The sequence below is a fragment of the Cricetulus griseus genome, chromosome 5 (assembly GCF_003668045.3).
Source record: "Cricetulus griseus strain 17A/GY chromosome 5, alternate assembly CriGri-PICRH-1.0, whole genome shotgun sequence".
NCBI classification, from domain to species: Eukaryota; Metazoa; Chordata; class Mammalia; order Rodentia; family Cricetidae; genus Cricetulus; species Cricetulus griseus.
Window position 1 is genome coordinate 143,273,565 of NC_048598.1, and position 16,937 is coordinate 143,290,501.

Genomic DNA, 16,937 nt, shown 5'->3' on the forward strand with positions numbered 1-16,937 from the left:
ATTGCATGAGCATAAAATTTACTGAGTGGCCATTTCTTCAATCCAGTTTCTAAGACCTTAATATCTCATAATGGAGATTAGATTTTAACACAGGACAAATATTCAAACCTTAGCAGTCTCTTTCTGGAAATAGAAGTGGAAGTAAGGACTTATTTCAATCCTTTTCACCACTTGGGGCTATGAACAGTGCCTGTGTCTACAGATTGTAGATTTATCTTTGCTTTTGAATTTACTGGTCCAGGTGACTCACATGTTGGGTCACCAAGTCCCTTGTTAGCTTTCCAAAGACTCTAACTGTTGACGTTGTTCATTTGTTGTCAAACTCAGGTGAAATCTGGACAAAATACCAACATTTTGGAGACAGAAGCAGGCAGATCTTTGTGAGTTTGAGACTTGTCAACCTTGTGACTTTCTGGTCAGTCAAGACTACATAGTTTTAAAAAAATGGGCAAAAGAGTATGATGAGATACACTTTGTATACATCTACATGTGATAAACACTGTGTTTATCAGCTGGGTGATAATTTTTTTCTGCATTCACTAAATGACAGAGAACCACCTCTTTCTAATGATCCAGGCCAGTTATCCGAACTAAATGGTGACTGAGTCTGATTTCTTGTCTCTGGTTCTTGACTTGGTCAAGTAACAGTGGTAAATGTAATGAACTGACTTATTTAGTGGGGAAAAATAGAAACTGAGTGGGTTTCTGAGAAAGACAGCTATGAAGGCCATTCAAGCTTCTTCCTTTCATTTCCTGGCTGCATGTATTTTCTCTGTTGCAGAGGTAGTCACTATATTATGGTTATTGCTTTGGGTTATCACTGTGTGTTGTTGAAGGACTCTTTGTTTTCAGATAGTATCTCCTGGCAGGTGCTACCAGGCTGCCAGAATGTTCTTTCATTGCTCTGCCATGCTGCTATCTTCTGAATAGCAGTGTATGATGGGACCAGTGGAGCCTGTGTTCAGGTGCACACAACTCCCTTGCTATCAATAGAATCTCTTGATCTGAGGAAGGTTATATGAGATGTGGTTAAAGCGAATTAGTAAGTTTCCAGATAGTAGTGTTGATTAAGGCTCCTTAGGCTGGAAAGGCAAATTTGTATTTTAGCATGTGCTGATTTTTGTCAAGATAAACCTTTGCCCTTTCCAGAGTGGAAAGATGTCCAGTGTAATACACTTCCCACTAACTGTATGATCTCTTTGAAGGAATGTGTCATGTTGGGTGCTGAGTTTTGGATTCTGAGTTTTGGTGCTGAGTTACTAGCAGGATGGCTAATCTGCCATGATAGGAACTAGTCCATCTTCCCTGAGAGGAACTCATACTGTTGCGGTCTATTTTAGTTAGGCTTTGTATTGCTGTGAAGAGACACCATGACCATGGCAACTCTTATAAAGGAAACATTTAGTTGTGGTGACTCACTTACAGTTCAGAGGTTCAGTCCAACGTGGTGGAAAGCATGGTGGCATGCAGGTAGGCTTGGTGCTAGAGAAATAGCTGAGTGTCTTGCAGGCAACAGGAAGTAGACTGACTTACTGGGTGGTACCCTGAGTATGTGAAACATCCAAGTGAGCTCCCACAGTGACACACTTCCTCCAATAAGACCACACCTACTCCAACAAGCCACACCTCCTAATGGCCTCCAATCTCTTTGGGAGCCATTTTCTTTCAAATCTCCACAGGACCTTTGCATAGATTTCATCCCTGTCATCATGGCTGCATCATCCTTTATGCCAGCACTAAGGTGGCTAATGACAGAAGTGGATGATGTCCGTTGTTACTATTCTGTATTCTTCATTGCTTGGTGCCTTTCCCTGGAGGATGTTCTCTGGTGAATGTGAACCTGTGACAAAACCATTCTCTCACTTATATTTGCCTCTATCTGCCATCCCCATGTCCTAGAGACATTAGTTAAGAAGCCTACAAATTAGAACAGTGTTAAGGTTCTGAGCTAGGAGAGTATTGGTGAAAATAAGCATAAATAACATCCATGTGGAATGTTGTGACATTTGTGACATTTTGGAGATACTAATTTCTAACCTGACTCAATGGATCATAGATGAGTTTTATTTTGTGATCTATTTTTAATGGTTTTTTGAAACAGGGTTTCTCTGTGTAACTGCTCTGGCTATGCAAGAACTAGCTCTGTACAGCAGGCTGGCCTCAAACTCATAGACATCCACCTGCCTCTGTCTCCATCACCACTGCCCAGCTACCATCTTTTTTTTGATGTAGGGTATCAATATGTTGCTGTGGGTATCCTTGAACTAATAATCCACTTGTCTCAGCCTCCCAAAGAGCTGAGATTACAGGTGAATACCACCAAGTGAGGCTAAAGAGCATTTTAACTGAGAAAGAATTTAAAGGACAGTCACTGTAGGTTAGCGAAATGCAGGTTAAGCCAGCCAATTGTTAGACATGTTGATAAACTCAAGAAATGAGTCAGATTTAGAGACAGATCATATAAGCCTACTTGTCTTACGACTCTTACATGTGGGGCAAATTTGTGACTGTGCTCAAAGTCACCCATTACAATTTTCAGATTTCTGGAGCATTGGAAAGATGGGAGATAAAAAAAGAAATCACAGCAGAAACATAGAAGGAAATTGATTTAATCAGGTTTGAAGTTTAGCCTCATAAAATAATGTATAGACCTTTGCTTTTGTGGCTGCCTAGTGTCTGCTCAGAGTCTAAGAGAGCTTCTGTCCCTCAGATGGCATCCAGGGGTGTGGGATAAGGTTCTTTCCTTGACTTGGTGGCTGGAGGAAGGCAAGATTCTCAAATTTGCATACTGTCCCAAGGCTCCTATGGTTGCCATGGTGATGTCTTTTGCTGGTTGTTCTTTGCAACATTTAGATTGCTAGATCCTCTCCTGAGTTTTGACAGAGCCAAGTTATGATTCCTAGGCTTTGAAGGCCCCTGACTTTTGAGAGGCCTATGCCATCTGGCTGTGAGTTGGGGTCGGCTCAGGCTAGGGGGCTTTGCTAGTGGCCTGTCGCTCCACACAGAAGCTTCAATTGGCAAGCTCCCTAGCTAGATGGTGGGGACTGATAGACACCAGCCAGGGGGAAGCTCACTCTCTGTTGCCCTCTAATAACCTTGTAAAGCTTATTTAGACAACTTTTTGCTTATTTTCCCTTTGATTTGTTTAGTCTGCATTTCCTACCCTTCCTTCTCTAGCAGACAGATATGCATAGCAGAATATTAGCTTTGATAACAGGGATGTTGTCTGCCTCCTTCACCACTGAATCTCAAGCTTGGAGGAAGCACTTGCCACATGATTGGCCTGGAATAAGTTTTTGCCAAGGCAAAGTAAGGATAAAAATAATAAAGGAACTCTCAAGGGAAGAACATGTCAAGAGAGAATGAGGTGAGCAATAGGCTGTCTTGTACATCTGCCTTCTGTTTTAGATGTGGAAGGCAGAAGTGGCTGCAGGGTAGGAACGGAGAGGAACTCTAATTCAGGAGGAATGTGAAGTCTCAGACCTGCTATGTCTGCAAATGAAAGCAGCCACTGCTCTCTAAAGCTCCAGAAATTGAGCAGGGATAGCAGAATATAGCAAATTGTAGTTATTAACTTGGCAGAAGTGATAGGATCCCAGAAAATTGGAGATGTCACAGAATTATGCCATAAATGGAAAAAGAATTGTGGTACCAGGTGTGTGTGTGTGTGTGTGTGTGTGTGTGTGTGTGTGTGTGTGTGTGCAAATGTGTGTGTGTATGCTGTAAATGTGTGTATGTGTGAATGTGAGTTGTGTATGTTTGTGAGTGTGTACTCAATTCACAATGCAAATAGTAATAAGTAACTAAAAGTTTCATATACGGCAGCAAAACTTCACAACTTCAATCTGATTTTGAAAATAAATCCAAGTTTAATTTCTCCAAGTTCAGTTTTAAAAATTTACTGAATTATTATATACATTTAATAAAACTATTAAGTGCCCAGCACAAATTTTTTATTACTTATTAGTCTAAGTTTTCTGTTTAATTGCAAACCTTCAAAATTTTCCTGAAAAGTTCTTTTTTGTCCTCAAATGTTAATGTGTTTATTACACAGAACATATATCCATATGGGGAAGCTAGCTCCTCCCAGTTTTAAAAGATTCTGAGGTAGAATTTACAGATACACACAAAGCAAACTGTGGAGTTCAAGTGACAGCAATAGTCTAAGGGTGGCAGGTGGAACATCCAGAACAGGAAGTTCTGTCCTATGCAACCTCACTAAGAGCCTTCTGTGTCTGCAGTGACTCAGCCTGTCCATTGTCCCCAAGCACAGAGAGTCAAGGCCTTTCTGCCTTGGGTACACACACACTCTATGCACACCCAGCTCACCTCTCCCTGCTGTCCACCCTCCAGTGAAGCAATGTAAGTGAGGCCACTCCCTGCAAACCCATGTGCATGGCTGCATAGGGCACTCAAAGTGTGAGAGAGTACATTGAGATCATTTTCTCTATTTAAAATTTTTATTATTTTTAACCCTTCAAAGCCCACTTCTGTCTTACAGCCTCCATAGAATTAGATAGAAAGTTGGCCTGGTGGTTACTGATACCCAATACGGAAGAGAAGACACCCACAGGAGACAAGCATATGCTGAGAGCTTCCTGTAACTCAAAAATTATCTCAGCAAGATGATAGAGACCTTTAAAGAGGAAACAAGAAAATCCCTTAAAGAAATAGAAGAAAAAGCAAGCAAAAAATTACATGAAATGGAGGGAGAGTTTAGAGAGAGACGTGCTTAAAAGTTCTTTTAATTCTGGTTCATTATTAAAATCTCATTTATCCAAAGATGGCAACAACCACAATAATAATAGATATATATCATCTTATATAAGTCCTAAAAGTTAATGACATGTTACTTGTGTTGTAATTTACTCAGTGACAGCTTTCTCTAGAGTTTAGAGGCAGCAATCACATCAGACAGCCAAAACTTTATCAGCACTAAAAGTTCTCTGTATCCTTTCAGTTCAGTGTAAGTCCTATTTGCCCCATCACTCTAAGTATCAACAAAGGGCTCCCTCTTCACTTGTGAGTATCCAACACCAAAGCCTGTGTCTGCCAGATCCGTGTCATACTTCACAATAAAAAGACAACTACAGCCCTTTCCGCCAACCAATCCGCAATGAGGTGAGTGAGCCCCTGCTCTTACCCAACTCCTGTCCAAAGCGTCATTCACCCAGATCTCCCCGGGCTTGTGCCTGCTTGGAGTAGACACGCCCAGGCAGGAAGGAGCTCCCTGAATCTGGGAACAAGCCACTCTACCTTCCCTTTCCGCCAACCAATCCGTCACAAGGGAGTGATCCTCTGCTCTTACCCAACTCCCTTCCAAAGCCCCATCCACCCCAATCTCCCCAGGTCTGCTCCTGCTTCGGGTAGACCTGCCCAGGCAGTGAGAAACTCCCTGAGCCTGGAAACACCCTACTCTTCCTTACCATCCCCCCCACCCCCACACCTGACCCCTACGGAGGCCAAACTCCTTCAGAGTAAGGAGACTACCAGGAGAGGCAAGACCATCCAGAGCTGCACACATTGAATTCCTGGCCCACACACACCACTGGGTAAAAAGAGGAGATAGAGAGACCCCTCCTGCACTCACTGGAAGAAGATATGGGAAGAAGACAGAATAAGAACTCACTCAACAACAGAAAGACCAATATGACACCACCAGAATCTAGGGACTCCACTCCAACAAGATCTGAAAAGCCCAACACAGTGCATGAAGAAGAGACGGACCTCAAAAATTATCTCAGCAAGATGATAGAGACCTTTAAAGAGGAAACAGGAAAATCCCTTAAAGAAATAGAAGAAAAAGCAAGCAAAAAATTACATGAAATGGAGGAAAAGACAAACCAAAGAATTCAAGAAATAAACAAATCTCTTAAAGAATCTAAAGAAACCAAAGAAAAAAACAGCCAAACAAGTGAAGGAAGCTCTTGAAACAGTTCAAAGTATGAAAGCTGAAATAGACACAATAAAGAAAACACAGAATAAGGAAATGCTGGAAATGGAAAGACTGGATAAATGATCAGAAACTAAAGATGTGAGTATAACTAATAGAATCCAAGAGACAGAAGAGAGAATCTCAGCTATTCAAGACTCGCTAGAGGATATACATTCATCAACCAAAGAAAACCTCAAGTCCAACAAATCCCTAACACAAAATATCCAGGAAATACGGGACACCGTGAAAAGACCAAACCTAAGAATAATAGGTATAGAAGAAGGTGAAGAAACACCGATCAAAGGTACAGAAAACATATTCAACAAAACCGTAGAAGAAAACTTCCCCAACCTACAGAAGGATATGCCTATGAAAGTACAAGAAGCTTACAGAACACCAAACAGACTGGACCACAAAAAGAAGTCCCCCCGACACATAATAATCAAAACACCAAATCTACAGAATAAAGAGAAAATATTAAGAGCAGCAAAGGAAAAAGGCCAAGAAACATATAAAGGCAAACCAATCAGAATCACACCTGACTTCTCAATGGAAACTCTGAAAGTCAGAAGGTCTTGGATAGATACCCTACAAGCACTAAGGGAGCATGGATGTCAACCCAGACTACTGTACCCAGCAAAACTTTCAATCACTATAGATGGAGAAAACAAGATATTCCATGACAAAAACAGATTTAAACACTACATATCCACAAATCCAGCACTACATAAGGTTCTGGAAGGAAAACTCTAACCCAACAAATATAACTACACTCACAAAAACATTGGCAATAGATAATCTAATTTTACCAAATACAAAAAGAAGCAGGAAGGTGAAATCCACACACAATGACACCACCAACAAAAAATCCAAAACAAACAAGAACCAACAAACAATGGATATTAATATCCCTAAATGTCAATGGTCTTAACTTACCCATAAAAAGATATAGGCTAACAGAATGGATATGAAGACAGAATCCATCCTTCTGCTGTTTACAAGTAACACACCTCAACTTCAAAGACAGGCGATACCTCAGAGTAAAAGGATGGGAAAAGATTTTCCAATCAAATGGGCTCAAGAAACAAGCTGGTGTAGCAATCCTAATATCTAACAAATTAGACGTTAAATTAAAATCAATCAAAAGAGATGAAGAAGGGCATTTCATACTCATCAAGATGAGTATGTCCATCAAGATGAAGTCTCAATCCTGAACATCTATGCCCCAAATACGAAGGCACCCACATTTGTAAAAGAAACATTACTAAAGCTCAAACCACACATAAAACCACACACACTTATAGTAGGAGACTTCAACACCCCCCCCTTACGCCAATAGACAGGACCACCAGACAGAAACTTAACAAAGAATCAAAGGATCTGAAAGAAGTTACGACCCAACTGGGGTTAACAGATATCTATAGAACATTCCAGCCAAACTCAATATACCTTCTTCTCAGCACCACATGGCACCTTCTCTAAAATTGACCACATAGTAGGCAGCAAAGCAAACCTCCACAGTTACAAAAGAATTGAAATAACCCCTTGTATCTTATCAGATCACCATGTTTTAAAGCTACAATTCAACAGCAATATGAATGGCAGAAAACCTACATTCGTGTGGAAAATGAATAACATCCAATTGTACCACTCCTGGGTTGAGGAAGAAATAAAAAAAGAAATTAAAGACCTCCTAGAATTTAATCAGAATGTAGACACAACATACCCAAACTTATGGGACACTCTGAAAGCAGTGCTAAGAGGGAAGTTCATAGCACTAAGTACCCAAATGAAGAACTGGCGAAAAGTCACATTAGAGAATTGACAGAACAACTGAAAGCATTAGACCAAAAAGAAGCAAACTCACCAAGGAGGAGTAGATGCCAGGAAATAATCAACATGAGGGCTGAAATCAATAAAGTAGAAACTAGGAAAACATTACAAAGAATCAATGAAACAAAGAGTTAGTTCTTTGAGATCAACAAGATAGACAAACCTCTATCCAAACTAACCAAAAGGCAAGAGAGAGAGCATGCTAATTAACAAAATCAGAAACGAAAAGGGGGATATAACAATGGACACTGAGAAAATCCAGAGAATCTTCAGGTCATACTTTGAAAACCTGTACTCCACAAAATTTGAAAATCTAAAGGAAATGGACAGTTTTATGCATACATATCACTTACCAAAATTAATCCAAGAACAGATAAGCAGTTTAATTCGACCTATAACCCCTAATGAAATAGAAGCAGTCATCAAAAGCCTCCCAACCAAAAAAAGCCCAGGGCCAGATGGCTTCACTGTAGAATTCTACCAGAAATTCAAACAAGAGCTGATACCAGTACTCCTCAAACTGTTCCGCACAATAGAAGCAGATGGGATATTGCCAAACTCTTTCTACGAAGCTACAGATGCTAAAATACTCAATAAAATATTGGCAAACCGAATCCAAGAAGATATCAGAAAAATCATCCACCATGATCAAGTAGGCTTTATCCCAGAGATGCAAGGATGGTTCAACCTACAAAAATCCATCAATGTAATTAACCATATAAATAAACTGAAAAAGAAAAACCACATGATCATCACACTAGATGCTGAAAAAGCCTTTGACAAAATCCAACATACCTTCATGATAAAGATCTTGGAGAGAACAGGAATAACAGGAACATATCTAAACATGATAAACGCAATATACACCAAACCAATAGCCAACATCAAACTAAATGGAGAGAAACTCAAAGCGTTTCCTAGAAAATCAGGAACAAGACAAGGCTTTCCACTCTCTCCATATCTCTTCAATATTGTACTTGAAGTTCTAGCTAGAGCAATAAGACAAGAACAGGGGATCAAAGGGATACAAATTGGAAAGGACGAAGTCAAACTTTCACTATTTGCAGATGACAACCACATTGTCCTGGTCCACATGATAGTCCTGGTAGAGAAAAACTCTACCAGGGAACTCCTCCAGCTTATAAACACCTTCAGCAAGGTAGCAGGATACAAAATTAACTCAAAAAATCAGTAGCCCTACAATATACAGAAAATAAATCCAATGAGAAAGAAATCAGGGAAACATCACCTTTCACAATATCCACAAGCAACATAAAATATCTTGGGGTAACACTAACCAAAAAAGTGAAAGACCTGTACAATAAGAACTTTGAGACTTTAAAGAAAGAAATTAAAGAAGATACCAGAAAATGGAAAGATCTCCCATGCTCTTGGATAGGTAGAATTAACATAGTAAAAATGGCAATCCTGCCAAAAGCAATCTACAGATTCAATGCAATCCCCATCAAAATCCCAACACAGTTTTTCACAGACATTGAAAGAACAATACTCAACTTTATATGGAAAAATAAAAAACTCAGGATAGCCAAAACAACTCTTTACAATAAAGGATCTTCTGGAGGCATCACCATCCCTGACTTCAAGCTCTACTATAGAGCCATAATTCTGAAAACAGCTTAGTATTGGCACAAAAATAGACAGATACACCAATGTAACCGAATTGAAAACCCTGATATTGACCCATGCACCTACAAATACCTTATTTTTGACAAAGGTGCTAAATCTATACAATGGAAAAAAGATAGCATCTTCAACAAATGGTGCTGGTACAATTGGATTCAGACACGCAGAAGATTGCAGATAGATCCATACTTGTCACCATGCACAAAACTTAACTGCAAATGGATCAAAGATCTCAGCATAAATCCAGTCACACTGAATCTTCTAGAAGAGAAGGTGGGAATTACCCTTGAACAAATTGGCACAGGAGACCGCTCCCTGAACATTATACCAGTAGCACAGACATTGAGGTCTGCAATTAATAAATGGGACCTCCTGAAACTGAGAAGCTTCTGCAAGGCAAAGGAAACAGTCAGTAGGACAAAACGACCACACACAGAATGGGAAAAGATCTTCACCGATCCCACATCTGACAAAGGACTGATTTCCAAAATATATAAGGAGCTCAAGAAGCTAGCCACCAAAACAACAAACAATGAAATTAAAAAGTGGGGTGCAGAACTAAATATAGAATTCTCAACAGAGGAATCTGAAATGGCTGAAATACACTTGGTCATCAGAGAAACTCAAAACAACTCTGAGATACCACCTCACACCTGTCAGAATGGCTAAAATCAAAAATACCAATGACAATCTATGCTGGAGAGGATGTGGAGAAAAAGGAACACTCCTCCATTGTTGGTGGGAGTGTGAACTTGTAAGACCACTCTGGAAATCAGTATGGCGGTTGCTCAGAAAAATGATAATCAATCTACCTCAAGATCCAGCCATTCCTCTCTTGGGTATATACCCAAAAAGTGCACGTTCATACAACAAGGACATATGTTCTACCATGTTCATAGCAGCATTGTTTGTAATAGCCAGAACCTGGAAGCAACCTAGATGCCCCTCAACTGAAGAATGGATTGAGAAAATGTGGTACATTTATACAATGGAGTACTACTCAGCAGAAAAAAAGCAATGGAATCTTGAAATTCGCAGGCAAATGGATGGAACTAGAAGAAACCATCCTGAGTGAGGTAACCCAGTCACAAAAAGACAAACATGGTATGTACTCACTGATATACGAATTTTAGACATAGAGCAAAGGATTACCAGCCCATAATCCTCTTCACCAAAGAAACTAGGAAACATGAAGGACTCTAAGGGATAAATGGTCCCCAGGAATGAAGTGGCATTAACACTTGAACTAATTGGGAGCATGAGGGTAGGGGGGGAAGGAGCTGCTACAATAAAAGCAAGAGAAGATGAGTAGAGGAGAGGACATGGAGGGGCAGAAATATTGAGTTGGGGGAAGAATAGAGGAAAGAGAGCAGGATGAGAGATACCATATCAGAGGGAGCCACTATAGGTCCAAGAAGAGATCTGGAACCAGGGAGATCTCCAGAGACCTACAAGGATGACACGATCTGACAATCCAGGCAATGGTGGAGAGGATAACCTAAAATCCCTTCCCCTAAAATGAGATTGATGACTACTCTTTATGCCATCCTAGAGCCCTCATCCAGTGGCTGATGGAAGCAGAGACAGACATCCACAGATATACACTGAGCTGAAATCCAGAATTTAGTTGAAGAGAGGGAGGAATGAAGAGCGAAGGGGTCTGTACCAGGTTGGAGAAACCCACAGACACAGTTGGCCTGATCAAGGGAGAGCACATCGACCCCAGATGCTGTCGGGGAGGCCAGTACAAGACTGATCCAGACCCCTGAACATGGATGTCAATAAGAAGGCCTCTGCACTCCATGGAGCCTCTGGTGGTGGATTAGTATTTTTCCCTGGTGCAAGAAGGGACTTTGAGAGCCCATCCCACGTGAAGGGTTACACTCTGGCCCTGGAAACGTGGGGAAGGGCCCAGGACCAGCACAAAAAGATTTGGTGGACTTTGCAGAGCCCCCATTGAGGGCCCTACCTGCCTGGGGAGTGGTGGGTGGATGGGGTGGGGGGTAGGCTGTGGTTGGGGGAGGAGGGATGGGGTTGAGGGGAGGGAGAGGGAGAAGGGACTTACATGTGAAACAAACTTGTTCCCTAACTAGAACTAATAAATAAATTTTTTAAAAAAATGTGTAATTCCTATGGCCAGATATGCAAGTAGGTACCCATTATAGTTTTCTGTTTTGTTCAGTAGTGTAAACTAATCCCTTTTGTGCTGTGTTTAATCAGTATTAGCTTTATAGAACTACATATGTATATTCTACTTCTTGATCAAAGAACGTAGTCGGGTATTGGTTTTTGAAGTTCAAAGTGACAATATATAGGGTTTTCATGATTAATGAGATTGTTACCAATCCTTAAGGGCAAATAGCCAATGATTATCTGAGGTTGCTGGCTAACTTTGTTTTTCACTGAGTTATTCTGCCTTGTTGACATTTTTGTTGTTTCATTGTCAGAATCCAGAGCTCAGGAGCTGTATATAGCTGGATGGATTTGTTTGCAATTCACTACATCTATGTATTTTGATAGCATCTCATTGACTTTGGTTTGAAAAAAAGGGAAAACAGTGTCCCAAATAAGTTATCTGTAACGGATTGCTGTGTTTAAGTTTCATTCCCTATATAATAATTCATATTGCCAATTACCATTCTAAATTTCATATAGCATAATTTAGACATTGCTTAATCCCTTTTTAGATGCATTTACATAAACTGAACACTCAAATAGCTGGACTTTTTAGACTATATCTGACATAAGTTTTTTTCACCTGTTACATTCAAGTTAGCTTCTTTAGCCCTGATGTCACACAGTGAGAAAGGAAGAAAGGAACCACATTCCAAGGAAACCTGAGGCTAAGTCAAAGCACAGAACTGTAGACACACAGGTTTGCAAACCAACATTAGTCGTGAAATCCCTAACAAGTCACTGGATTCTCTCTGTCAGCGCGAGTGTCAGCTGCCAAAGAATAGATTTACATGAAGAAGTGCCCACATGCTGGCAGGGCCTGGCTTGCTTTGGCCAGCCAGATACTGCTAGATTGTAATATTTAAGGTCGAATTTCGACCTGTGGTACACAGCTGTGCTGTGGCTCAGTCAGCAACCTCAGAACTATGAAAAAAAATAGAAAAAGAATACTGTATTCACTGCTTCACTGTGAATAGTGAATGTAAAGGAAAGGAAGGAAAAACCAAAAGCTTGTTCCATCACAGGTATGAGCTGCTATGATACATGAAGAACATTCCATGAAGTATGTTTTAAAACCTTGTTATATCTGAGCGGCTTTAAAAGCCAGTTTAACTGTTTCAGGGCAACCGCGGTACAGACGTGGTCTCTGTGAGACTTCCACCTGACCCAAGTTTTAAGAGGTACGAATGTTGTGCATTTAATGTTAAGGACAGTCTGCAATAATAAAGTAAGTAGCCAACATGGGTGCCCAGCAGTGCTGAGACCTGGCTGCTCTATTGTAAGCTTTGGAAACACAATTTATGTGACAGATGTCCAGATATGATTCTATTTATGGAAAAAGTTTATATGTTTTACAAATGGTTTTACCATCTTATATTAAATGACCTTTTGATAGCTGTGCACAGTTTTGTCCAGTGAGCACCTACCTTGAGGATTTTATATGTACATCAGTAGTATGAATCCACTGGCACAGTGTGTGTAAATGCCAGATGTGGTGAGATTTTACCTTGTATATGTGATCAGATAAAATAACTCCTGACAGAATCTGTAAGGAAACCAGCTGAATGTTTGACCAGCTGAATGAATGACTGATGTTGTATGGTTTATGTTAAATGTATATTCTTTTAATCAATGAATAAAGCATTAAAAAGTGACCATTGTAATGTATTTTATTGTATATGAAACGCAAACTGTCAGTGTTTAAATAAATTTCTTAGGCTGCATAGTTTAGAAAGTTTTTTTTTTTCACTTTTCGAAAAGGCAAGCTTCAAAACAGACTAAGTCAAGCATGATGACACACCCCTATAACCCTGGCTCTTACACATGGAGACAGGAATGATGGGGGAAATACTTCTGTGTATGTTTATAAATAAAGTATTTGCTTGGCCAATGAGACAACAGGTTAGGCTAGACTAGGAGTCAAAGAGGATTCTGGGAAATGTAGTAGAGAAGTGGTGTTCCAGACAGGAAGTGACATAGCAAGAAGACTCATATTTAAGAAGAGGAAAAAGGAAGTGTCTCTCTCTTTTCCCCTCTGCTCCTGCTGCAGCGGCACGATGTGATTCATCAGCAAGGAGGGACGCCAATAAGGCGTCCGATAAGATAAGTCTTATAAAATATATAGATGTATGGTAATTGAGACTGAGCTAACAAATGAGAATCCTAGTCATTGGCCAAGCAGCTTTGTAACTAATACAAGTCTCTCTGTGTATTCATTTGGGCCTAACTCGGGCAGGCGGCTGTCTTAAAGCTCGCACGTGGCGGTGGGGCTCAAGTGGCTTTTGACAAAAAGATTTATCGTAACACAGGAAGACCGTAAATTCAAGGTCAGTGTCTTAGTAACTTTTCTGTTGCTGTGACAAAGGACCTTGACCAAGGCATCTTACAAAAGAACGTGTCTAATTGGGCTTCCAGTGTCAGAGGGTTAAAGTCGAAGAAGGTGGAAGGATTGTAAGAGAGCAGGAAAATCTGAGAACTCACATCTTAATCCACAAGTAGTGGGCAGGAAGAGCTGAGCATGGCAGAGGTCTTCTGAAGCATCAGAGCCCCATATCTTAGTTACTATTCTATTGCTGTGAAGAGACCATGACCAAAGCATCTGCTTTGGGAAGTGCTTAACTGGGGGCTTGCTTACAGTCTTGGTGGATTTGACAGTTATCAGCATGTGAAGAGAGAATGGCAGCATGCAGGCAGGCATGGTGCTGAACAAGTTGCCTGATTCTCAGGCAACCTGCTGGGGACAGGGGATGCGGGTAGACTTGGCCTGGCAGCAGCTTTAGAGACCTCAAATTCATCCCCAGCAGGAAACCAACTCTAACAAGGTCACATCTACTAATCTTCAGTCATTATGAAAGACCCCTGCCCCTTAGCTCTTAAGTTTGCCTCCTCCCCCGGTCGGCAGCTGATGGGGCGCGCGGCGGATGCCTTGCTCCTGCGTCTCCCCGATCTCCACCCCCGCTGGCCTCCACTTCCCCCGCCGCCGCATGTCCGGCCGCCGGTTCCCTCCAAAGCTGGTCCACCCCGGCGGGCCCCCACCCAAGGTCAGCCATCTGGACGCGGAGGGGGGAATTGAGTCTGTTGTACCAGACACCAGACCTTGAGAATATGCTGGTCTGGAATGGCTCTGTGCCTCATTTGAACCATCCAATAGAAATGACTCTGTATTTCACCTCATTTGAATGACTCTATACTTCGCCTCATTTGAATAACCCTGAGTAGCGCCTCATTTACATTGACCAATGGGAATAGCTCTGTACTGCGCCTCATTTAAATTATCCAATAGAATCCCTGCTTCTCGCTTGCGCTTTTTGCTATATAAGGACCCCTCTCCCTTGGCTCGGCGCTCTTGGCCTCACAGAAGCTAAGTCGCCCCGGGTACCCGTGTATCCAATAAAGCCTCTTGCAGTTTGCATCCAAGTTCGTGGTCTCGATGATTCCTGGGTACTGGTCTCCTTCTACGAAAGTACCTCCACGGGGGTCTTTCAATTCTACCAACTGGTGACTAAGCATTGAAATATATGAGCTATGAGGACCATACTCATTCAATAACCATGGCACCTAAACCACTCAGTGACAGGACATACCTCCTAATCATTCCCAAAGAATTCCATCAACAGGTCACCAGATATTCAAACATCAGCTAATGGGGCCATTCCTATTCAAACCACTACAGTCCTTTGCTGGTGCAAAGTGAGACTGAAGCCAGCTTTGGCTGTTTCAGACCCTACTTCCAAAAAAATAAATACATAAATAAAAATAAAACACTGAAAAAAAAGAAAAATGGAAAAACAAAGGCACTAGACGCGTTAACAATATCCCAATGTAGCATGCATTTAGCATACACTATTGGTAATTTAAACATGCTTCTTATTTTCTTCAGTGTATCAGAGGCAGAAATTATTACTGCTATTAATTTTTGCTGAGCCATATAATTGTGGTTTTAACATGATCTGTGTCTTGGTCCTTGAGATTAACAGCTATCATTCATTATTGTTCTAGATGCCTTCTTCACAGGCACTGATTCATCTTGGAATTGTCTAATGCCTAGATTATTTCCTAGACAGATCTGATAACTCCGAGTGACTCAGCATGTGTGTGTTTGTGTGTGTATACATAAAGTGTCCCCATGTGTTTGCAAAAGGAAGGAGTAAAGATGATTGGCATCCAAGTGAAGGGCACAATACTGAACCGAAAGTCTCAACTTCTGATTCTGTCTCAGTTGGCCTCAGCACAAGCTCCTTTGTCTGTTTCCTCATCTCTTAGAGAAGAACTGGACTTGGAGACCAATAGTGGGCTCTCTTACTCCCAGAAAGCACATCTTTTTGAGGTCAGGTAGACCACACAGTGAGTTCTAGGACAGAAGAAAGGAGTTATGGAGTAAAACCAATGAGACCAGGCTTGTGTCGGGGGTGTTCCTGAATGGAGACCTAGTACAGAGGCCAACTGTGTAAAAGCTGTGAAGGTAAAGCCTGGATTGTATTGGAGAACCCAAGTGTTAGAGATACCAGAGTCAAGGGACACCTTCCAAGGAGAGCTGCTAACAGGCAGTACAACCAGCCTGAAAAGCCAGGATAAAGACGACCCCCTCAGCAGACAAAATAAGGCCTAGGATATAGGGTGGCTAGCTGGTTCAGCAACTCTGTTCCAGGAAAAGGCAAGCCATAAAAAGTTAGATTAGAATCTTACTATCTTAAGGAATAGGGAGTTTCCCCTTGTGATTTACCTCATGACCCTTCACCAAGTATTTTGAGTTGGGATTTCTTCCCTTCACTGGTATTCTTGGTATTTTGGGTTGGGGTTTCTACCCTCACTGGTATTCTTGGTATTTTGGGTTGGGATTTCTTCCCTTCACTGGTATTCTTGGTATTTTGGGTTGGGATTTCTTCCCTCACTGGTATTCTTGGTATTTTGGGTTGTGGTTTCTTCTTTTAAAAACCCCTATTCCCAGCCATTTGGGGTGGAAACTCCTCTACCCCTGTGTGGGATATGAGTCTCGGCCCCAGCACGCTGGCTCCTGTCAATAAACCTCATGTGATTGCAGCACGGACAGTCTCTCATGAGTTCTTGGGGGGGGGGTCGCGTCATCCCGAGACTTGAGTGAGGATCTTCCCTTTCGGGGGGGAGGCCTTACAAGCCCAAGAGAGAGAAGTACATTGCAGTCAACAAAGCTGAGCAGAGTTGTAGTTCTCCAAGAGTATTTTGACATCACACATGGAGATGTACAGTTTGGAGTTGCATATTTGAAATATAAATAGCTAACAGAAAGATCCTGGTCTAGGGGGAGAAAGAAAAGAAGTGGATTTAAACAGAGATTTAATGATGTCAAGGATTGCTGGGGACCAGGAAAGTT